We start from the raw sequence: 22052 nt of genomic DNA, 5'->3' as shown, positions 1-22052 counted from the left end.
TTCACGGAATTTTTAATAAACTGATTTGCATGATAAATGACACCTCTGAATAATAAAAAATAGTAAGCATATGCTAGAAACTGTTATAAAATCATATTTTTTTCATACTGCAAACATCAAAACATGCTAATTAGAGATCATCTTAAGTATTCTTTTTTACAGTTGTATCTAAAACATCTACTGCTTTAAGTGCTGATTAATGCTGCAGAAACTTGAAGCTGTCCCAGGTAAGAACACAAGGAGAGAGCTACACCTTTTGTGCTTTACTGCTGCAATATCAGAACTGGTATGAACATAACTGACAACCTAAAAGTAATTAGCGAACTTACTACTTAGTGCTTTTACAATAATGAGTTTGTGTATAGTAAAGCTTATGACCCACAATGTTAACTCCTGGGTAACACCTATGAGTAGCTTATGCAATAACCTGAGATTTTATGAATGGTTTCTGATACTTTTCAAATAAGACTAAAACTGAGGAAAGCATTAAAATGTGTCTGTCTCAGAGCAAAGTGAAACAACTTACATATTGCTTTCTGGTTTCTATTCCTGTTGGTAATAATTCAGCTTTGGAGTGGCAGGCATTTGAATGTTACTATTAAAAGTATTTCAGTGATATTAGATGTAGGTGATTCATAAAGCATTTTTTTTACATGGAGCATATTTTGAGAAACATACCTACTTTTTTTCACTTCTGTGGTGACTTTGGGTTACAAAAAACTTCTGTTGACCTGGGATATAGCTTAGTGGCACAAGTGCCTGCCTGGTGAGCGCAAAGTCCTGAGTTTGAATCCTGGCACCAAAATAAGTAAATAAAACTTCTGTTCTCTTCAGTGCAAGTGAGCACTAGTTAGTATTCTCAAATTCTTTTGAAGATTTCAGTGTTCATAATTTTTCTTCTTAATTGCTAAAGTGTCTCTTTTGGTTTCAGAAAAATATTTAAGTGGTTTCAAATAGAAATAGAAATGGAAGATTCACTTGTTTCCTTGCAACCAGAATCAGACATACAGACTGAAACAATGCATGTACAAGAATACCTATGAATGTGCTTTTAATTAGTTTGTTTGGAGTTAATGGGTAGCTGTTTTGAAGATAACAAGAGACATTGTAGTAACCATTGTTGATTCCTTATTATCTTGTTTTGAAGCCCTGTACCACTTTCACTGTTTTGTTTTGATTCTTTACGCTGTTTTAATTTGTTTGATTTTATTTTCTTAAATAAAAAGATTAAAAAATATTAGAATCAAATGATAATAAAACTCATCAACTTTAAATGAAAATTCATCTGGTTGAACTTGTGATGACGAGACACCTGGCAAACTCAGAAATCCTAAGGTCATACAGATATCTTCAGGAATCAAAAATACAGTAAAAATAATTCCTTTCTAAATATTCTTTGTTTATTGTTAAATCTTTATATATCTACTTACTTACATTGCATACACATACTTTCTCTTACATATACACAAAGGTGTTTGTGTACCTATGTGTGGCATGAGATAATTCAAGTCCTTCAAACCAGATACATGTAAGAAAGCTAATTTAGTATCACATCAGGACGATTGTGAAAGACACTGATGTCTGCAAAGTATTTCAGAGACAAAATATCCAGAACTAGAGAGACCCAGTCCTTTGTACTGATAGTAAAACTTTGATAAATTGTATTCAATGAGAAAAATTAGAATTAATGAGTTAACTTACTCTGACCAAGGGATTTTTCTAAACCATAGTTTCTCTTCCTCAAGTACACAATGCAGCCAGCAATCATTTTTATATATCAATTTTCCTTTGAGAGACTCAGAGGAGAGAGAATTTAGCTGTTTGTCTTGATTCAAATAATAACTAAGAAGAGCGGTAACATAATAATAAAAGCTGCCTTAATGGAAAAATGTGTGGCCTCTTTCATGTATCACTCATAGTGACTTTTAAATTAATGTTTGTTATTGAAGAATGTAAGCAATTTCATTTTTGAGATCTTTCTTAGATGTTAGATTGCTAACACAGTTCTTCAGTTTTAGTGCAGTGAAATCACATGTATTTGTAGTAAATTTTTTCCTTTAAATATCAGATGAAATCTTTGATTTCTTAATTTTCCATATTGGTAGGCAATTAATCTTAGGTAATCCTTGGATGGGCCTTATTTTCTAGGGTGGTGCAGAGTATTGTAGGACTCTCTCTAAACTGTTCCTCTGCTTATATGGCTAATAAAACGATTTGAAAATATTAATTGCTAGCATTATAACTGAATATTTATATACCCTAGAATTATGTACATAGATAAAACTGTAGTAAATAAATTTATACTCAGTTGGAGAGACACTCCTGTTCCTGCTGTGTTTGTATTATGCTAGAGTTGTCAGAAGTTTGTTGTTCACTAATTTCCATGCATCCTATCCACACAGCTGTCTTTAAAGTCAGTATTCATCCTAACCAAATAAGTAAAACTATAACCATTTTATAGATTGTGTACTGGAAGATCAGTTGGCCTAAGTAAACTCATTTTTGCTAGTGCTTTGTGCTTCTCCAGAAGGCAAGGTAGATTTGCTCTTTCAATCTTTGACTTTCTATCTAGAAAAGTATTTTGTCTCTCTAAATTCAGCTAAAAGTTGACATAGAGTGCATTATTGGTTGGAGGAGAAGCAGCTAGAATTTTTGTTGGTCTGAGCCAAATTAAGCTCCATGTGAAATTTTGAGATTGACATGATGGAAACTGGCAAATAATGTGATTCTTTGTGATGCTTTAAAGGCAGCGTGTGGACAGCGAGGCTGCTGTTGGCAGCCACTGAATGAGTCTTTCCTTCCTTGGAGCTTCTTTGTAGACAATAACAACTATAAAGTTGACTGAAGACAACAACAAATGCTGGTGAGGCAGATTTTTCTCGAAGAACAACATGATCTTTAATTACACAGCCCTTTAGTGGTGCTCATGAGCTTTTGTCCCATACCCTTCTCTCTCTTTTAAGGGTTTAAGGCTTTTAGTTTAAGGGAAATTTTAGTGAATAAATTCACTAGCTCTGTTTGGAAATTGTATTTTGAGTCTACTTCTAACAACACAGACTCAACAAGCTAATAATTTCTGGTGCAAGGATTGGCTTGCAAAATAATCAAACTATATATTTTTGTTATATCTACCAATTATTTATTACAAAGGCTGTTTGATATTCTTTGTGAACAGTCATGTTTTGCAACAGACAGGTTTTTTACTGAATAAATTAGACTGAGTCAAATATTTGGAAATTAAGAGGCCCATGAAATCTACATTACCTTATTTCTGCTGCCTGTTTTTTTGTAATCCCATAGCAATTTGAGAACTCACTCACAGCTGTGGACACATTCCCAGAAGATACAAACAAACAAACAAACAAGCAAAAAACAAAAACAAAAAACGCTCCATTTAGTATATGGATAGGACTGAAACATATCCATGAAATATCTTTTAGTTGAAATATGTGGATTTACTTTTCCAGCTAAATCTTGCTCAGAAATTAAAATGCCAAAGAATTTGTCCATTTGAGTAAAATTTGAGATTTATAATATCTATTTTTTAATCTAAGAGTTTTTAGAATTCTATCACAAGTATGTATGTTAATATCAACTCTTGTAAAAATGTATTTGAATAAATACTATTATATATTCTGATCAATTGTGTATACTTTGCAGATCACTCTGGATACACTAACTTCCATTGATATTCACTTTGTGCTTCTCCAGAAGACAATTATCTAAAATAAAACAAAATAACATTATTTTTACAGGAGTAGTATAAATTTATCATTTTGAAAAACGTTTTAATAAATTAACCACCATAGTATTCTGAGATTGAATTTATCTAGAAACTTTGATGCTTTCATTATATATAATATACCAAACTATTAAATGCCTCTCTACTACCCCAATTTTAGTAAGTGAAAATTATTAAACAGTACTTTAGAGGCTAAAATCCTGTGATACCTACTGTAAGTCTACTGTTTGAAAGCAAGAAACAATATAAATAAAGTTGGAGAAATTGAAAATCAATTTAGATTTTGTTCTGCATGCATCATTTAACTTTCTTCTGGAAAAGATCTGGTAGATCTCAGCAGAAAGCAATCCAAAAGGAATTTATAATTATCTCTTAATTTCAGTCATTGAACATCCAGAAGATTGAAATAGTACAGTACAATATGGGCAGTAAGCTTAACATAGAACATTAAATATTAACCATGGGTGTTTTAACATTTGAGCACTGAAGAAATTTGTGAAGCATTTCTAAGCATATGTCTGGATCTGAAAGAAAACACTTGTCATCATACATTTCAGAAATTTTTGTTTAAAAAGTATTATTTGACTGGTGATCTTATGTTGGTCTGATTTTTATCTTTGCTGGAACGCAAGAAGAAAGGCAGCAGAAACAATCGCAGTTTTATATTTGAAAGCATGGATATACCATCAGATCAGCAACAATGAATTGTCTTAATCATATGAACTTTAGGTGAGGTGTCTCCTATAAGGCTATGGAGATTATTGGAGGCTTTGAGAGCTGGTAACAAACAAACAAGAGCTGGTAACATTACCAGGTGGCCACTTCTACCATTTGTCAAATGAAATCTTGGCCAATGTCTCCTCACCCCAAGAGATTTTATTTAATCAGTTTTAGCACCATTTTGACCAGCTGGCAAACTAAGTGGAAGCATGGTTTTAAAATCTATAACCAAATAAACCTTGATTAAATGGTTTGAGAATGTAAAAAAGGAAAAAAAAATGTTAGGCTCAAATAAAAGTAACAGCTGTTTACAGAGCAGGCAAATGGACAAACGTGGATAGATGATCTGTACAGTATACACAGATTGAACAAGCAACAGATATATCTTATAAAATCAGAGTGCACTCAAATATGTTTGGTCAATTTAAACTATAATAAATAAGACTGGTGGGAACCTTTTTGTAGATTAATTAATAGAGATCTCTTGAAATAAGGATACCAGAAAAGGAACTTGGATAGCTCAGAAAAGTTAAGAAGGAATGGCCAGGTGCCCCGTGGGGCAGCCATTGGCCTCTTTTCCTCCTGGCCCCTTTTCCTCCCGCTGGGTCCTGTTGCCTCTTCCTCTGTGCCACTGCCTGGAGCTGTGCTTGGGTCTGGCCTGAGCCAAGCCATGCTAGGGGGATGGACTTTGGGAATGGGGCTGCTCAAGAGGTTCGAGAAGCCTGCAGGGGGATCTCAGAGGCGGCACACAGCATGAGAGCCCAGAGCAGCCCACACAGCCCTGTTGGTGTGCACCGCTCTTGCCCTGCCTGTGTGCAGCCAAAATCTGTCTGTGTGCACCTCCCCCATCCTTGCCTTGTGTATTCAGAAAGGAGAGGCAGGCTGGCATACAGCGGGGGAGGGATTGAGCAATGGGTGAAGCAGGGAGGAAAGGATGGCGCTGAGAAAGCTGCAGGATTTGGTGTTTGAGATATAGGGGAGAAGCTATAAAGAAAGGAGCCACCTCTTAAGTGTGGGGAGGAGGAGGGATCTTGTAGGAGCAGAGGGAGAGAGAGAGACACATTTTTAAAACAAAAGCCTAAAGATGGAGAGCTTTTGAAAACTTGGTGCTCTTATGACTAAAGCAAAATAAAAAATCAGCTTTTTGGTTTTTGGTAGCCTTTTGAACCAGGCACCCCAGAGGTGTGGTTTTTCCCATGATCAAATCACAGTAAAGTGAGCCAACAGACCATGACCTAAGGCAGGCCAGGCCATCACCTGGCCTCTTAGACTGACAGTAATCAGTTTCAACTCATGACTTTCCAGTCATCACTAAAAGCACAAGTGGAACTCCCTTGGATTACAGTAATGGCTCTGCCTCAGATCTGCCCAAGGAACGTAAGAGTTGCTACCCCAGTCTAGGGATGGAAAGAAAATCTGGCATAGGACCTGGCCCACCGCAGAGTAATCTTTGGACAGAATTGGCTCACCTGCAGTAAATGAATTAGACTGGTGTTGTTTGCAAACCAGCAGCAACAAGTTGAGCAGCTCCAAGTATTGAGAAGGGAGGAATTAATTCAGGATGCAGTCCAGTCTTTGAATCAGCAGGGGACTCAAATTGGGACAAACCCAGGAGTCACTCGTCTGCCATTCCTGGGTGAGGAACCAACTGATAGAATTTTTGTTGCAGCTAAAAAGATAGAAATATGAAATAAAAGTGGCCTTTATTTTAAGGATGCAGAGAGAGAATCCCCGACCACTGAGGTCTGGCTTTTCTCTCTGCCAGGCATGTGTTGTGGGGGACATACATATAGCTTAGGTTTGGGGTGGTATCTAAGGGGCATTACAGAGGCACAGGTAGCCCATTGGAATTCATTTGGTGCCACAGGTAAATTGCATAGGGGTGGGGAAGGTGACCTCAAGACAGAGTCCCTTGGTTCTGCCTCCCAGCCTCCCAGCGCTGCAGTGTCCCATTAAGAGAAAAATCCTTTCAACCCTTAGTTCTCAGTTTCTACCAACTCAGATAACCAGAGATAAGTCTCCAGAATGGAATCCAGCAGTCTGTCTGGTCAACATTCCATTGATTCCATTGGCCACTGGATTTAATGGGAATTCACCAAACAGATGCTGGGGAACCTGTCCTCTGCCTTTGAGGGTGGCAGCTGCTATGAGAGCAACTAATTAGCTGGCAGAGGCAACCACTGTTTGTTGAAATTCTGTAAGGGATATTTAAAAGCCTGAGCAAGATCATTACTTACTGCTCTATGAATTTACAATAAAGCTTTTAAACTCCACAACTTGAGAGATCAGAGACCCTTCTTATTCCAATGTGTTTAGGTCCGATGTGTGCTGCTTCTGGGAATAGCTTCTTCCACTGTTATAGGAAGCTGGTTCTGCCTGCTGTGCTTCAGGTTTAATCTCCAAAGGAGATTTTCCCAGAACACTGAGCCAGAACATGCTCTTATGTGTGTTCTGCTGAGTGGGCACAGTTCTAATCAATGTCTCTCTGAACCAGAGATGAGTATGTGTCCTTTATCTAACATAACTTGCCTGTCTTTGGCATTAGCAAACACTCATTTTTTATGGGCTTAACTAAGAAGGAAAAAGAATTGAATAGTCTTGAGTTCTTTCTGACTTTTCATGCCTCTATAAGGAAAGTATAAAGTAGGAAAGGACTAGAGGTAAAGTCAAAGGTGGGAAACTGAAGCAGAAAAGGCCTGAAGGAGTCCTGGTATTTGTAGGCACGTATATTTTGTAAGTCTGAGCTAGGTTTTCATTTAAGAGGATCATTTTATATAAGTTTATATTGGAGCCTGTCAGAGGTATTATAATATTTTCTCTCTAGTGCTATTGTCTAACTACAGGTAAGCAAGGAGTACCAGTAACTTTAGCAACTAATTTAAATTTAACTTGTACAAGACCAAAATAATAATAATATACCATTAAAGAAATAGCATTACAAATTTCACATGTTTTAACTTAGATTCATATTATTTTAATAAAACTGTATGAGACAAAGCAATTAAAAACAATGGGCAAATAGTAAGCAATTGTCACAATGAGATATAAATAACTGGCAAAGACAAAGCAAAACTTGAAGCATAAAAATATGTTACCTAAATGAGTCCCAGTCCACAGTCTATGAAGCAAAAGCAGACTCTCTCCTCCATCCAATGATCTTGGTGGAAGACCTCCAAATGATATATGGGAATGAAACTCTCAACTAGTATGTCCGCAAGCTCATGTTCTCTAAAATTGAAGAATGAACTTTAGGAACAATGGAGGTGAAGAGTGGAATATATTTATTGAGAGAAAGAAAGCTTCTGTCTGAAGAGAGACAGAAGGGGACCTGAGTGGGTTGCCAAGGACCCTGTCTTTTTCAGGGACTTTTATAGAGTAAAACCATGGGTTTAAAGTGGGGGGTGACTGGGAACTCACAAGGCAGGTGGGACATAACCATAGTTAACCAATAAGATTATTAGCTCAGGTAAAACTGATTAGGGACAAATGGGAAAGCAAGTCATGTAGGAAGCAGGCATTCTTAGAGTTGTGACCTTTCCTCTAAGGGGATGGGGTAGTGAGGGTGATAGGGAGCTAATTAGAATATCAGTCTTTAGGGTGTAGATGTATTTGTTTGATCCTTTGTCTTGAGGCGTGGCCCCCCTCAGGAGGTGTCTGTCTCCCCTCAGTTCCCAGGTATCTGCACTGGCTCCATTGAGGATCTAGCCCTATGTCACTGGCTATAATATTTTTGACTAACCCAGCTGCTTGCAACAATAACAAAACAGAACAAAACAGATCTGAAGAAAACAATGTAAGAGACACAGATTTCAAAGCAAGACAACAGGAGATCTTCACTAGCATATCTTCTCTTATTTTCTTCTAAATAGTTGCCCCTATCTTTACACACAATGAATTCATAAAAGCAAAAGAGTATTGAACTGATCAGAACAGGATGATGAAGGCATTTTAGGTCTTCAAAACAGACAATAGGAATGTCAACAATGGTTGCCATAATGTCTCTTGCTCTCTTCAAAATAGCTGTCTATAACTTCATGTATAAACATTTACACAATTGAAACAGTAGAAATGTTCGCAACAACAAAATTCTGTCAGTTTAGAAGTAAACTAAAATGTAGACAATTCTGATTTCTTAAATTATGAAAATGTTGCAAGCATAGATTAAAAATTTATTTTTATGCTAACTTTATGAAAAATTATTTAAAAATATATTTGCACCTTAAAAAAGATACTTACATACTAAAATAACTTAATTTTCAGATTCAATAAACAGACATCATTCATTTCATCACATAGGAAACTTGAAAAAGGATATATTTTTATGTTTAATAATGTATTTCTCTGAGAATATTTCAATTTAGTAATTCTTTTTATAAAGTGTTCGATATATTTTATACTTTGTTAGTGAACATTATGTTGTTGAAAAATCACAAAAATGAAAATATTAAAAGTAATTATTATACATATATATTTTATATGAAAGAGCCAAAAAATAATATATATATAATTTTATTAGATAAACAACAGATTCTGATGCCTGATATTCTGCTGAAGTTATCAACAATGCAACGTTAAAATATTAGGGTAGCAACAAGTTTTATCAGATAATTTTTGTTCATATATTTCCATTGATATTTATTATCAACACTCACAAATCACATGTGGATAAGATAAAAACTATTGCAATTTCTCGTAGACTTTTTCTGAAAAATGAGAAGTTTGCTGTGTATTTCCTTTCAATTAATTCCATGAGAAATGTGATAATTTGCCTATATTATTTCAAACATAATCATTTAGTCATTTCAATTACCTATAAATCTTGCTGAAGGAAAAGTATAAAAGGACAGACTGGGATTAGGAATTAAGAAATACAAATAATAACAGAGAAATGTGTTCAGAAAAATATTGTGCATTAGAAAGTAAACCTTCCTTTTTTATCTGCATCTATTTTTAGTAATATGAATGTGCCATGTAGAAAGGTAGCTTAGTAGGCCTAGTTTATCAGAATAATCAAAGTAGATTGAATTGAAGTGCAAACATTAAAGGTTGAAATCTATATTTTAACAAGGATAGTTGTAAGATCTTGCCTCTGCATTTTGGTTTATAAAACAAAACAAAGTGTATTCAGCTTTTTTGTTGACTTGAGAAACTAAAACAATGTCAGCAACTAGGTGATAGAAAACTTGGCAAGGAGGAAACTTAGGTGATTAGGTAAGAATAAAACTATAAATAGTGCCTTTACTATATGTATGTGTGTTTTGTGTGAATTGTGTAATTGACATCCAAGTAGAGATTTAGAACAGGCAATTTAATTTTTTTCAATATAGAGAACAGAAAAGGACCAGAGGGTCATAGCTTAGGCAACATTAAAGCTTAGTCAGTTTTCAAGTCCACAATGCAGTTGTAGGAGCCTCTTGAATAAATCACATTCCAAATCCACATTTGGGAATACTCTCTGATTTATAGATCAGCAAACAAGAAAGGAAGTAGAAATGAAGCCTGAAAAGAAATACCACAAACATGTTGCCTTACAGAAAGTAATTGTCTTCTGAACCTCCTTCAGCTTTTTTATTTTTACTGTCCTAAATTTTGATTTCAAAATTCCTCTGAGACCCAGTTATTCTGTTGATTAGAACACACTAACATCAATAAGCAATGCTATGTTAATGATACTCAGCAATGAAACACACTCAGCACCCTCAGGACATGATAGGTGCATTGTCTTGGGGCTTTTAACAAAGAGGATCTGCCTTGTGAGAAGGAGCCAGATAAGGTCTCAGAAAGTCTGGGGTTTAAGTCACAGCAGGCTTTCTACTTTCAAAAGCTAAGAATTGAATCTCAAAGGGTTTATTTTATTCATAGGAGCTATTCTCAATATTTTTCATCATAATAATATTACTTAACATTTGTATGGGATGCTTTTGTTCCTGATTCGATGATATTTCTAAAGCAACTCTAGTAATAGCTACCACAGAAATCATTATTCTCATTGTAGTTTTAGATGAAAACATGTGAGAAAATAATTTGCCTGAGCTTCTCTTTCAAAACTAGACAATATTTTTCTTGCATAGTTAATATGAGAATATAAATGATGCAATGTATGCATAGAGAAAAAGATAAATGTTGACACAAAGATGATGTTTAGTAAATTGCAAACTTTTGTTTCCATTTCCCTACCCTCCCTTTAACCAGTCTTTATATCTTTATTTACAAAATCTTTATTTCTATTTTTTCTTCTTTTCTCATCATTTTTTTCTTTTCCGTTACTTCCTTTCCCTTTCCTGCTCCCTAGATCCCCTTCCCAATGCCACCTTTACAAACAGGTATCACTTAAGAGAATGGCCCTAAGGCCCATCTATTTAGTTAGAAATGTCTCAACCTCATCCTTTTTTATGGCAGAGTAGTATTAAAAGAAACACTTTGTCCATTCATCAGCCCGTGGGCCTTTGTACTGTTTCCAGGATTTAGCTATTACAAATTGTGCCACTATAAACATGAGTGTTCATGTAACTGTGTTGTATGATGCTTTTAATTCCTTTGAGAAAACCAAGAAGGATGTAGTCCTAGTTCTTTGAGGGATCTCCACACTGATTTCTACCCTGGTTATGCCAGTCTACACTCCCACCAACAGTGACTAAAATACATTATTTTTATTTTGAATTCTGTAGCTCTATAGGGATTAGTTTTATATACACCTATATCATCTTATTTCTAGGGATACCTGCATCAACTTTACATTAAAAAATCCACATATAAAAAACAGAAAGTCATTGCCTAGTTTTATAATTTGTTTTGTTCCCATCCTGAAAGATTTGACAAATTCTAATAATCAAAGTGGAATGTTAAGAATTAGCTTTCATTTTCCTCATTCACTACTTTCCACCTTAAATTGGATCACGAAATTTCATTTTGTTTCCACTTTATATTAACTACTTAAATAAACAAGCATGCTATGGTTCAGTTCTAAAATGTCACTGAAAAGTCTTGCATTTGGAGATGTGGTCTGTGTAGGATCACTGGGGACATGACATGGAAGTTCTTCTGAGCTCTTCTCTCTCCTTCTTGATCACCATTCCTTTATCAGGCTGTTCTGCCATATCATTTCTGTCTTGGAGCCAACTGAACATGGACTAAAACCACTTGAATTTGCAGGGATCGGGTGCTTTGAACCAGTCTTTGCAAGGTGCCTAATATAATACTTTGGCCCACACTGTATCTTCCTTTTGATATAGAGGAATGAAACTGCCAACCCGCTATGTCTGGTATGATGTCGTGTTCTCTAAAATTGAAGAATGAATTTTAGGAACAACAGAGGTTAAGAGTAGAATATATTTATATTTATTGAAATATATATATATTTATTGAAAGAAGGAAAGCTTCTGCCAGAGAGAGATAGAAGGGTTCCCAAGTGGGTTGCCAAGGACTCTGTTTTTTCCTGGGACTTTTATAGAGTAAAATTATGGGCTGAGCTGGGTTCAAGGTGGGGAAAATTGGGAACTCACAAGGCAAATGGACAAAATGTGAGACAGAACTATGGTTAACCAATAAGATTAATAGCTCAGATAAAATTGATTAAATTGGGGACAAATGTGGAAGCCAGTTATATAGAAAGCGGGCATTCTTAGAGAGTAGTGAGTCTTCCCTAGGAGGTTGGAATGGTGACTCCTGGCTTTCTCAGGGAGATAGGGAACTATTTAGAATATCAGTCCTTAGGATGTGGATGCATTTGTGTGATCCTTTGTCTTGAGGCTTGGCCCAGAACAGGGAGTGTCTCCCTCATAGTTGCAAGGTATCTGGGTTTCTGCACTGGCTTTTTGAGGACTGCCTATAGTATTTCTGTCTCACTGCCTATAGTATTTCTAACTAACTCAGCTGCCTGCAACACTTAGATTTATATTCTTTTTTTTCTAATTATGCAACATTTCTCTACACATTTTTGTTCCAAAATTTTTGGACTTTGTTTAGTCCTATTCTCTGTACTGAAACTTAAGTGTACAGTTTAACCAATATATAACAATACTGCCCTAATTTTCAAAGCCTTTTGTTGTTTCATAATTTCTTTCACTACAATCTAAAAGCTTTAATTCAGTTTATAAGACATCCATTGACCTGCTCCTTGCTTACTTCAGGAGTCTCATCTCTCCTCCTTCTAATATTTTGTCTTCCAACTTACAGAAATTTTTACTTTTTAATATACTACACTATTTTGTTACTCAGTGTCCATGATTCCATCAGTTTCTATTGATTTTATGGAATAGTTCATTGAATTTTCAACTTACCTAGTTTTGGATTCATTCCTCTGACAAATGCACTGCCTTTAATCATTAACACTAGTGCTTTTCTTTCACACTTAGGATAATGACAGGGCAAGTATTACTTGTTATTTTGGGTTTTTGTTTTTGTTTTTGTCCTTTTGAGACAGAGTCTTGCTGTGCAGTTCAGGCTGGATTTGAACTCACTTTGTAGCCAGGCTGGGATCAGACTTGCAACCATTCTCCTGCTTCAGTCTCCAGATTGCTAGGATTACAGGCATGTACCGCCACATCCAGCATCAACAGTTATTTTGGAACAGTATGATGAACTTCAACTGCTCAGGCAAACACTGAAGCATAGTTAGGAGAGTGATGTGATGTTCAGCGCTGCACTCTAGCTTAAACAAATCTTCTGCAGAGTAACGTTTTAAAGTACTATTCCTGAAATTGTGTTGTACCATAAGTTTAAAATAGTTCTGTAGCTTTCTGATACTTTAAAATGACTCTGCTTCTCAAGTTACACAAACCTACTCACATGCACTCTACCTGCTTTCTCCCTTGCTCCTCTCCTCCTTTATATAGCATTATGTATTTGCAGTTCATTAAAGGGGTGGCACTGCATCACATCTCTAAGTGACATTCCCCACTCTTTTGATACCAGAAGTGCTTCAAATTATAATCTTTTTTTATTGGTACAAAATTGAAGTACATAATTTATTCTCTGTGTGAAGTTGGTTTAGGTATAAAACATGTATTAAATCTTTTTTTCACCCCATTTCTTTCCTCTCTGTCTCTTGATCCCCTTTCCATTTGAAAACCATCCACTTCCTTACATGTATTCATAAATTCTACCTCTTTCAATTTCTTTCTCTCTTAGAATTACCTTGATCATAGGCTCTAATAGTTACAATGATGTCCGAATATTCTCATAATAAATTATTATTCATTCAATTAAATTTTAGTTGATGATACTTCTAAAAAGTAAAAATGTGGGTAATCTGAAGCTCTTGCTTTTGTGTAGTTTATATTGTAATAGAGCAAAGAATGAAATTACATATGTATATATATGATATTTCAGATAAAATGTAAGTTCAACTATTATAATGGTTAAAACTGAATAATTTTTACTTTATTTGGCATGATTCATTGAAGAGCATGCAGTTATGTTTATAGTTAATATTTTTACCAAATCTGAAAAAAAAGAATTTCTATGCTATCAAAACAGTTCGAAGAAATAGTTTAATAGGAAAATTATAAAGAACTTTTATTATCTTCCTACTTTGATATTCCCATAGCTAACATATCTCCTCGATATAAAACTGGTCATTTAATCTGTAAATAAATTCTATTGTTTATTAGTATACAATTTTTTTACATTTACTGGACTGTGAGTTACATGCTTCTCTTATCTGTCTGTATATTTTACTTAAATTCTAGGAAATATTTCCAAGTCTGTAACATTTTAGATTGTTAGAGAACTCTTTTACTTCTTACTTGCTATTGACATTTAATATCTAATCTGAAAACTCTTAGTAGGCAGTGTAGTTTTCAAGCACATGGACTTGAATTTATGGTGGCTCATAAGCTGTGCTAGATAAATGTACTAAATATGAAGGAAACTTGAAGAAAATAGAGCTTGTCATACTGAGATGTGTGAAAAATTGTGAAGTTATGAGAGACTATGAAATAAAATTATGAAATGTAGTCTGAATTTAATACTGCACTCTGCCTCTGCATGATACAAACACAAACCGAATGCTCCCTGCTATATTTCTGCAGGCTTATCATTTAGAAAATTCTTTATGCCATACTATAATAAATATATCATCTGGATTCTTAGTGGAAAATGTGCTACTGGTTGTAAACTTGTTTTAATCTCATCAGTATAAAACAATAAACTATTAATATGTCCTATATGGTGACTACTACTTACAAATCCCAAGGATATGTGATTTTGAAGTAAAATTTTTATACTACTCTTATGAGTAATTTACTCTTTAAATTTTAATGCTGTCTGCCTTTTTTCCTTTATCTGATGTTTCTGTTACATATTTATATTCACATATGTATTTGTAAATTATTTCAAATACTTTTAAACAGAAGCAGGGGAAAATTATTTCATGAAAGCTTAAGTGAGTTAATAAAAATATCTCTCTTAAAAATAAATGTATAATTTTGGGGGAAAGGCCCACATTTAGGCTTAAAAGAATTAAAATTTAGTCATACTCTTTTGAATTCTAGTGGTAAGGAGGAAAAATTTTTCCAGGATACTATTTAAAGTATTATAGATTTATTAACAAAGTTTAAAATTATTTTAAAAATCAAGATGTTTCCAGTGTTCTTACACATTGCTCTGTTTTATTTTAACATCTGTCTGTCTATTTGGTAAAGAATAATCTGAATATTAAATAAAATAATTTTCAATTTTTGAGATACAGTAAAGAGTCATCACAAATTTTTAGTCACAGAGGTAGGAGCTGCTATACACTAACAAAAAGAGCTTCATTGTGTTTGTGTTATGCCCAAGTTATATGACCAAAGTACCTGTAGCATCCTCATGCTCTTCTGTATGCGCCATTTTTCTGGGTGACCTAATTGATATGTTAACCATTGCTGCCCTCTGCAAATGACAGATGTTATCTAAAATTGAGTGCTAAAATAAGTTGACAAAGGATGGCAAATTCCTGCAAGACTTCTCTCTACTCTGCAAAGGGAAACAAAGGTCTTCCTCATTTCTTAGCAGAGCAAGGATTTTTCTCATTTCCTGATCCATGCCCATAACCCCTTACTTTGTAAATCACGCTTGCTACAAAAAGTCTGAAAATTTTTGACGGGGAAACACAGCTTTTGCAAACTCCAACAGCACTGTGTCACTAGGCCCAGGATAAAATAAATCAGCACTTCTTTTTTAAAAACACATCTTGCCCCAATTTTGGACTCGAGGTTGGAGGGTGGGGGCTTGTTTTTGGGCTATAAGATGAGCTGTATCTCAATTTATGAATATTAAAGTTTCTATTTTATGAGCTAACTTGTGCTCAAGCAAATTTGCAAATTCTGTAATATAAATTAGAATTTAAAAAAGAAAACCTTTATTGTAAAGCTGCTTACTTTCAGTTGAATTTTAAAAGAAGTAACTATGATTCTATGTAGTCTTGCATTCCTAACTTACAAGTAGATATAATAATACTTTCTTTTCATTTTCTTAAGTACTTTGAAAACAAAATGAGGGGGCTGGAGATTTAGCTCAGCGGCATAAGCACCTACCTTGCAAGCAGGCAGTCATGAGTTCGATCCCTGGTACCGATATAAAGGAAAAAGACAAAACCAAACAAAAAAGTTATCCATTAATATCACATTTTTTAGTATACAGCTATTCATTGTATTCATGAACAGCCTAAAGTGATATCATGATATAACCAGTATTCAAAAATTAAAAATGATTTCAAACCTAATTTTTCTCTATGTTAAGCCTATTGCAATACCCTTTTTCATTTCAGTTTAGAACAGCAAATGCATGGGTGACATTTTTCTTTCCGCTATTGGTATATTTATAAGGAGAATAAATTTTTGAATTGCTTTCTGAAGCAACTAATCTTTCATTTCTTATAAGCAGCATTTTCATAAAATAACATTACTTTCTTGGAATCATTCTAATGTCTTACCATCATGATTGTATATATTTGTGACTTTATATATGACTTCAAAAGTTTTTGTTTACAATCTCCAGATTAGTAATAACTAATAGATCTGAATACACAATTCTTCATTCAAGTGCTCCCTAGAAATCTCAGAACAAAATGTGTCCTCTGAGCCACTCTTCCCCAGGCACAAAGTGAAGTGAATCCCCAGAAATGTATGCTTAGTTTATTAGTGTAAGGACTATACTGTTTCTTTCAGTCAAGCTTTTTGGAAATTTGTAATCTTGCTAGAACTGTAGTTGTAAATATTTATTTTATTGATGTTAAACTTCTGCTGCTTAATAAAAATGTTTCTCAGGGCAGAAATTTTGTCACATAAAATATTTCCTCTCCGCATGATGAAGCCACCAAATCATAGCAGTATTAGTGACACAGGAGCTTGAATTCTGTTAAGTGGTTCGGATAGTAGCCCAACAATAAAATCAAGAACCATAAAAAGGAGTCTACCTTCCACAGATCTTACAAAAAATCTGGCAGTATCCTTCAGCTATGTGGGACCTCCCTAGAACAAGATCAAAAAGGCCCTTGGCTCGTGTGCGTGTGCAGTGCATGGATACTGCACAAAAGCTGCATAGAAATGGATTCTAAAACTACATATTGTATCCAATAAAATAGAGATAATATTGCTTGCATAACTGCCTGGTGTGCCTTCTAAATCTGTTAAAAATCCCCAGACAAAGAACTTTCTTGCATATCCTGCTAAGGAACCCCTCCTGATTAGTGGGAACTGTGCTTCCTGAACTTCATATTTTTACTTAACTTTCATTACACTTGAAGTGCTCTTGCCTTAATGTTCCTTAAATATATTTTTGGAACCCTATATTCTCCATCCCTGTTTTCATTTTTGTAGAACACAATCTCTGTATTTCATTGACAAAATCAGATTCTTGTTGGCATTTTGCCCATGTTTTTTGTTTTCTGCTTTGACAGAATTTTGTCTTATAATTTTGCAAATCTTCTACATATCACCAAAATTAAATGTACAAAATGGTGCATAGCTTGTATGTTTTCCCTAAGGCTCATTCTGACTTTATTATATTCATTTACATAGTGTATTATACTTGTATTAAAAATAAAAAATTGTAACTTAAAATTAACTAATGAAAAAAATTATTATCATTAATGTGTTTTAATCATTTGGATAAATTTATTTTAGTGATTTATTTAGTGATTCCATTAGAATCCCATTGGGATAATTATTGAGCTATATGCCAACATCTTGGTAAAAAGAAGCTTTATTGGACATAAAAGAGAGTCTATAGGTAGACATGCTATATAAAGAGATAACTTCAGAAGTGCTAAAATCATATAAAATAAATGTAATATCTGAGCAGAATGACCTTACTTTGTGCTAAAAATAACGTACTGATATGACCAAAAGGGATTGTCATCAGTCTGTTGTGTAGGTCAAAATGAAACAACATAATTAGAAAATGTTGCTGAGGTAACATGGTGTATTTTCACAAAAATATATGCCAGTAAATGAAAATAAACTGGAATAGAATCTAGAATTCACCAGGTGTGCACACGCACATTTAAAAAAAAAAAAAAAAGGAAAATAGCAAAAACAAAATGACCTGTTTTAGGTAACTACATACACAAGTTCTTGGACTGTTTTGTTAATCCTGCATACTTTGGGTTGATGATCTCAGCACCAAAGAAAAGATAAAGGCAGGACTGTGGGAAACATTCAGTGCAACTATCTTCAAAACAGGCAATAGGAGCAAAAGTTATGTTGGCACAGAGAAGCTGCATTTTTAGAAAATAATATATTTGCATCACTGGGACAATAAATATCACATGGCTGATAATTGGAGTATCCTAGAGGAGAGGGGTGATATTATTCAATGTAATTTATTTTACTGTATTATTTTGTTCTGTTTCTTTCTTTGTTGTTTTTTTGCAGTGGTAAGTTTGAGCTCAGTGCCTGTGTAAACTAGGGAAGCACTGTACCACTGTACTACATCTCCAGCCTGAAATTTTATGTTGTAAAAAGTTTCTTGATAATTTAAGATCATATATATATGCAAATTTTACATAATATTAATATGCTCATTAATACACCCTAATGCATAAAAGAAACTAGAAATTTTGTAGTTTCCCATTCTTATTAGAAAAATAAATCTTTAAATTTAAGAGTAAGGGTACAAACTAAGAAAAATACTGTTATGGCAAAATCAGTTGAAAGCTTAGATTTTATGCCTTTATATCCCATTTTACCATACAGTTTGTGGTAATTAGAAAAGTCTTACTCTTATTCAAGATAGTAATCTTTCAAATGGCTTCTCAAGAGCATAGCGGGTCCTCAGCAGGCCTGCAACAGACTCCCTGGTCACTGGTGTGTTTTGGCAGACTCTGGAGTTCTAAGCAAGCAAGCAGGCACCATCAGTTCCAGAGGCTGAGTGGCCTGTGTTAAGTTCCCCCATCCCTGCACTTTCCCCTGAGTCCAGATAGTTTGGCACTCCCATTTGGCAATAGACAGGAAACTTTGTGGGGCTTCCTGGTGCACTAGACCAGCTCAGTGGGTCTTGAGCCAGCCTACCCCACCCCCTGTGATCTTTCTCAATCTAGGGAACTGGGAAGCCAGAGTTCCAGGAACTGAGGGCATAGAAGAGGATTTCCACAGACCCTGGGGAGGCCTTGGAAAAACAATTGAAACACAGAAATAAAACAAAATGACAAAATGAAAGATGAAATTACAATCTCAAACTTGTAGCCCATTGCAAGAAAATTAGGAGCTATATACGTAGAAGAAAATATATGCCATATATCTGAAATATCACACATAATAGCATCTGAAATAAAGAAGAAACTCTGGGAAGCTTTAAAGGAATCCAAACTAGAAATAATCTCCCAGGTAAATGAAGAAATGATAAAAGAAATGAACGAGATGCTAAACATATCCAAAGAATACACAGTTTAAAAATTGGAGAAACTAAACAGAAAGGTAGAATTCCTAGATGAACAATATAAGAAGCAAACAGAATACAAAAAGCAGATGCAAAGAGATATACAGAAAATCAAAAATTCCATTGAAAACTGTAAAAACCACCACAATGAAAATGAAGATAGAATTTCAGGCTACAAAGACAAGGTTGCACCTAGTGAACAGGAAAGGAAAGATCTTTTAAAAATAACAGGGAATTGTTATTAAAAAATAACAATTCAACAACTGCAAGATAACACAAAGAAAAACAACATAAGATTGAAAAGGATAAATGAAAAAGAAGTGGAGAACATAAAGGATGTCAAGAGGATATTTAGAGAAGTAATACCTGAAAATTTCCCTGAGATTGGAAACCAACATCAGGATTAGTGAAGCATATAGAAATCCAACAAGTCATAACCAAAATAAAACTACACCCAGACATATAAAAATCACCATTCCAGAAATCCAACATAAGCATAGAATATCAAAAGCTGTCAAAGAGAAAAGACAGATCACTTATAAAGGATAACCTATTAGAATCACAGCAGACTTCTCAGCACAAAAAATAAAGTCAAGAGGAGCATGGAGTGAAGTATTTCACATCCTAAAGGAAAATGATCTCCAATCTAGATTGATACACCCTGGAAAACAGTCCTTCAAAACTGATGGAGAAATAAGATACTTCCATGACAAAGAACAGCTGAAGAACTTCATGATCACCAAGGAAACCCTGCAAAGAATACTGAAAGACAGTTCAGATACATTTATGGAAAACCCACTAAGCAAAGCAGACAATTAAAAAGAACAAAAGATAAAGATGCAAAAGCAGAAAGATAACATGTCAACAAAAAACAACATATTATAACCAACAGTTATAACCATTAATGTAAATGGTCTCAATGCACCAGTTAAAAGAAACAGACTGGCAGAATGGATCAAGAAACAAAATCCAACCATATGCTGTCTACAAGAAACCCAAAAGAATACTCACAGACTGAAAGTCAAAATATGGAAAACAATATTTCATGCAACAGGAACCACCAAAAAAGTGGAGGAAGCTATTCTGTTTGAAGACAATGTGAACTTTAAAGCAGTAATGATCAGAAGAGATAAAGAAGTTTACTACATAATGGTTAGGGAAAAACTTCAAGAGGAAGAGATAACTATCTCAAATATATATGCACCAAATTCTACAGCACCAAGTTACATAAAACAAATATTAACAGAAATGAAAGCCCAAATTAGCAGTAAGACAATTATAACAGGAGACCTTAACACACCATTGACACTAAGGGACAGATCAACCAGACAGAAAATCAGCACAGAAATAACAGAATAGAATCACACCTGTGAACCAATGGACTTGATAGACATATACAGAGTGTTCCATCCAACAACACCAGAACACACATTTTTCTCAGCATTACAAGGGTCATTCTCTAAAATAGACCATATATTAGCTCATAGAACATATTTAAATAAATGCAAAATAGTTGAAATTATCACTTGCATGTTTTCAAATCATAATGCTATGAAATTAGAAATTAATGATAAAAGATACTGCAAAATTCCCACAGAAACATGGAAACTGAATAACACACTCTTGAATAATAAGTGGGTCACAGGGAAAATTAAAGAAGAACTTAAACAATGCCTACAAGCAAACAAAAATACAAATACTACTTACCAGAATGCAGTGAAAGCATTCCTTAGAGGAAAATTTATTGCACTGATTTCCCACATCAGTAAAACAGAACAAATACAAACAAATAACCTGATGCTACACCTCAAACAGCTAGAAAATGAAGAGCAAGTCAAGCCCAAAGCCAAAAGAAGAGAGGAAATTATAAAAATCAGAGCAGAAATCAATGCAATAGAGACTAAGAAAACAATCCAAAGAATCAATGAATCGAAGAGATGGTTCTTTGAAAGAATAAATAAAATTGATAAGCCCCTAGCCAACCTCATTTAAAAAAGGGAAGTAAAAGCTCAAATTCATGCAATAAGAAATGAAAAAGGTGAAATTGCTACAGACTCTATAGAAATACAGAAGATCATCAACACTTAGTTTGAAAACCTCTACTTTCAAATGTTTAATAACACAGAAGCAATAGACAGATTCCTAGAAACATATGAAGTACTAAAGCTAGGTCAAGATGATGTAAAACTGCTGAATAACCCAATTTCTATAATGAAATTGAAAATGTAATTAAGTCCTTACCTACAAAGAAGAGCCAGGACCAGATGGAGTCACTGCAGAATTCTACAAGAAATACAAAGAAGACCTAATGCCGACATTCCTCAAATTCTTCAAAGAAATTGAAAGGGAAGCAACCCTTCCTGTCATTCCTGGAAGCAAATATTACTCTAGTACCAAAACCTGAGAAGCACCCAGTTAAAAAAGAGAACTATAGACCAATCTCCCTAATGAACACAGATGCAAAAATCCTCAATAAAATATTGGCAAATAGGATGCAGCAAATTATCAAGAAGATTATATACCATGACCAAGTGGGATTCATCCTAGGCATGCAGGGATGGTTCAACATATGTAAATCAATAAACGTAATCTACCACATCAATAAGGCCAAAAGTAAGAATCGCATGATCATTTCTATAAATGCAGAAAAAGCTTTTGATAAGGAACAACATTCATTCATTATAAGAACTTTACAAAAAATTGGAATAGATGGTCTTTACCTCAATATAGT

The sequence above is a fragment of the Cavia porcellus genome, unplaced genomic scaffold, assembly GCF_034190915.1.
Source record: "Cavia porcellus strain 051 isolate PalLab524CR breed Dunkin Hartley unplaced genomic scaffold, mCavPor4.1 scaffold_5, whole genome shotgun sequence".
Lineage (NCBI taxonomy): Eukaryota > Metazoa > Chordata > Mammalia > Rodentia > Caviidae > Cavia > Cavia porcellus.
Note: the sequence above shows the minus strand (reverse complement) of the source record.